The sequence below is a fragment of the Myodes glareolus genome, chromosome 3 (assembly GCF_982192425.1).
Source record: "Myodes glareolus chromosome 3, mMyoGla1.1, whole genome shotgun sequence".
NCBI classification, from domain to species: domain Eukaryota; kingdom Metazoa; phylum Chordata; class Mammalia; order Rodentia; family Cricetidae; genus Myodes; species Myodes glareolus.
Genome location: NC_142028.1, coordinates 76,538,762 through 76,542,705, shown reverse-complemented (window position 1 = coordinate 76,542,705; position 3,944 = coordinate 76,538,762). Strand labels below are relative to the sequence as shown.

The 3,944-nt window shown below is 44.7% G+C and overlaps 1 non-coding gene across 1 annotated transcript; it reads left to right on the top strand.

Moving 5' to 3' along the window:
- The first annotated feature begins 910 nt into the window (after positions 1-910).
- On the top strand, positions 911-1,026 carry LOC125398072 (U5 spliceosomal RNA). Its single transcript, XR_007231271.1, has one exon. It is a non-coding gene; the product is annotated as a U5 spliceosomal RNA (small nuclear RNA).
- Positions 1,027-3,944: the final 2,918 nt, after the last annotated feature.

Sequence of the window (3,944 nt, the reverse complement as noted above, 5' to 3'; positions counted from 1 at the left end):
TCTCTCTCTCTCTCTCTCTCTCTCTCTCTCTCTCTGATACAGGTATCTCTGTGTGTAACAGTCCTGGCTGTCTTGGAACTCACTGTTTAGACCAGGCTGGCAACGAACTCACTGAAATCCGCCTGTCTCTGCTTCCCGAGTGCTGGGATTAAAGATACGTACACTGCCCGGCTGTTTATTTTGTTTTTTTGTTTGCTTGTTTCCCCCCCCCCCCTTTTATTTTGTTTTTAATTAAGAAAACTTTTAAGTTGGATGTGGGGGCACACGCCTGTCATTACAACATTTAGTAGTAGGCAGGAGATCAGGAATTCAAGATCGTCCTAGGTGATGAGGCAAGTTCAATGCTAGCCTGGGATACACGAGACTCCCTAATGGCTGCCCCACGTTCATGAAGTTGAGGCAAAGAGAATTGTGCTCATCTTCCCAGGCCCAACTGAGTTCAAGGCCAGTCTAGGGGACGTTCGAGACACCGTCTCAAAATTTCAAGAAGCAAAATCAAAATATCTCCCCCCCCCCGAAAAAAAGAAAAAGAACTTTTACTTGGCGTAAAATATAAAACCAGATTTTTATAGCGGGGCCAGACGTTTAGAGTCCCATGAATCTGGTTTCTGCACTGCCCCCTGGCGTCGGACCAACTCAGGGAAAATGAAATCTCCATTTCCGGAAATCCCAAATTGGCGAACCAGTGTTATTTACATACCCACAATGCACAGCACGCAGGGTAGTGCGAAATTTAAACGTATAAGCGTTTTTATCTTCTCTTTCTCGCTTTCTTTTCTTTCTGGTCATGTGTCTTTGGGAGACGTGCGTGAGAGAAAAACAGGCGTCATCACTTACTTCGTGGAGCTAGCGCCCATCGGTTATCTAGGAGGTCGAGTCGGCCGAGAACGGTCGGAGGGGCGCTGTTTGTATACTCTGGTTTCTCTTCAGATCGTATAAATCTTTCGCCTTTTACTAAAGATTTCCGTGGAGAGGAACAACTCTGAGTCTTAACCTAATTTTTTGAGGTCCTGTTTATACAGGGCTGCTATGCGTTGTTGAAAGAAAGAAAGTAATTTTTCTACCGTCTTCATGTTTTATTACGTATTATAAAAGACAATACGTTGTTTCTTGTGGTTTTATTGATGAAGTGTAAATGTTCTCCACCCTGGTGTCCTAATGTTAATACAGTTCTTTGAAATGTAGGGCGGGGTGTGAGGTTCCTGTCAAGTCTATACTGGTGTGGATGCCCCTGTGTGGGGAGGAAGCAGGGCTGTGGTCAGAGCCTACTTAGCCTGCTTCAGGAGTTCTGGCTCCTAGGCCTGACCCACTCCGCTCAAAAGGATAAAAAGCAGGCAAGGGAGGTGCCGACACCTAAGTTCACTACTTTCTTAGGGCTTTTATGGCACTGAAGGTGCAGAAATATTGTTCAATGACCTTCCACTTAAGAATGCCAACATCAGAACTAAGAAAGGACTTCTCCAAAGCGGTCCTGCCTGGAATTTATCTCCATGTATAACTGCTTTGAAGAGAAAAATGTCTCTTTCCTCTCGGGAAAGATTGCTGTTCCAGGAATTGGTGACAAGAGAGGACTTATCACAACTAGCAGTTTATAGAGAGAAAATTCAGTGTGTCCCGTCCCTAGGGTAGACAGTAGAGACTGCACAGCGTGAGGCCGGCCTCCTGAGTGAAACAGTGAGACCCTCGCAGAACAACAAACAAAACAGAAAACAGGGCTGGTGAGTTGGCTCTGTAGGTAAGGACACATGCCACCAGGCTTGTCAGCCTGAGTTCCATCCCCAGTGTCCACATGGAAGGACAGCGCTGTCTCCTACAAGTTGTCCTTTGTCCTCCACCGCACACTGTGGCATGTGCACAACATAAACACAGACAATAAATCAGTTTTTATTTTCATTTTATTTCATTTTGGAGAGAGTATCTCACTATGTAGTCCTAGAACTCACACAGTCTGCCTGTCTTTGTTTCTCAAGTGTTTCTCAAGATTAAAGGCATGTATCAGCGCATTGAACAAAATGTTAATTAAATTAATAGTTTTTTTTGTTTTGTTTTTGTTTTTTTGGTATTTTCGAGACAGGGTTTCTCTGTAGCCTTGGAGCCTGTCCTGGAACTAGCTCTTGTAGACCAGGCTGGTCTCGAATTTACAGAGATCAGCCTGCTTCTTCATCCCGAGTTCTGGGATAAAAGGCCTGTGCCACCACCGCCCGGCTAATTTATAATTTTTTTTTAATGATATGTGTGTTTTGCATGCATGTATGTTTGGTGCCAGTGGGCAGGAAAAAGAGGGCACTGGATTCCCCTGGAACTGAAGTTACGGACGGTTGTGAGTTGCTTTGTGTGCACCGGTGGCTGAATCCAGGTCTTCTGAAATAGCCAGGGCTTTTAACCGCTGAGTCTCTCCAGTACTTAAAAAAACTGTAAGAGAAATTAATGAGCTCGATTGGAAATCTTAAAAGAAGGAATGTGTGACTCAATGGTGCCTTGTTACCTAGCACTATAAAAAGAAAAGTGATATATGCTTTTAATCCTAGCACTCAGGAGGCAGAGGCAGGTGAGTGGATCTTTGAGACTTTGAAGCCAAACTGGCTCACCTAGTGAGCTCTAGGACAGTCGGGGCTACACAGTGAGACCCTGCCTCAAAGCTAAAATTTTTAAAAAGGGAAAAAAAGAATAAAAGAAAAAAAGGAGAAAGGGGCATATAACCATGAGTGTCTTTTACAAATAACCCCCTAAGTGCTGCCTTAGGGACGCAACATCAAATGTATCCCTTGGTTAGGAGCACTAATTCACTGTCACTGACTTTGTCAGATCCATGCTGGCCAAAGGTCAGTGGACAAATGACCAACTTGCTGGATGACAATTCACCAAATCACTGATTTCCTGAAGACACGTGTCCTTCAAGTGTTTGTGCAAGGTTTAGCAGTTCATATTGGTGGCAGACCCAAGAGACCCTTCCTCAGCGCCCCCTTTCTGCCTTGTGCTGACCCTTCCTCCATGTCTGTGGTCCTGACACCCTCATGCTAGCTGCTTAGAATGTGCAGTCAGGGGCCATGCAAAACTTTTTGCAGATTTAACTGCAAAAGCTGTTAAATCTGTTTGTCTGTATTAGGTATCTATTTTTAAATAAAAACCATCCTTAAAATGTAGTGAGAGATAGTAAAGCTCTCACTCTGTAGCCCAGGCTGGCCCTTGAACTCACTATGTAGTCCAGGCTGACCTCAAACCTCTTATGGCCTCAGCTTCCAGAATGCTGGGATTACAATCCTGTGCCACCACATCTGGCTAGTAAGAATTTCTGTGCCTTAGTGTTTATGGGTCAGGAATCTGACAAGAACTTCACTGAGTACTTAGTTTCTTCCTTTTAAAAAACCAATTTAGGGCTGGAGAGATGGCTCAGTGGTTAAGAGCACCACCTCCTCTTCCAAAGGTCCTGAGTTCAATTCCCAGCAACCACATGGTGGCTCACAACCATCTGTAATGAGATCTGGTGCCCTCTTCTGGCCTGCAGGCAGAGCACTGAGAATACTGTATACATAATAAATAAATAAATCTAAAAATAAAAATCCAATTTACTGTTATTTCATTTGCATTGGTATTTTTGCCTGCATATATGTCTGTGTGTGGGTGCCAGATCTTGTTAGAGACATTTATTAGTTGTCACATGCGTGCTGGGAATTGAGCTCGAGTCCTCAGGGACAGCAGTCAGTGCCCTTAACCTCTGAGCCATTTCTCCATCTCCCCCCGTTTTTTTGTCTCTTGTTTTGTAACCCAGGCTGGCTTCCCAATCCTCCTGCCTTAGGCTCCTAAATGCTGGAAATATAGGTGTGCATCACCATACCCAGCTCTGACTCCGGGTCTTTTGTGAGGTTTTCCAGGAAAAGATATCAGCCAGACTGCTGCCCTCTGAAGGCTGGGCTGATAGACCACTCCCCACGTGGCCACGTGAC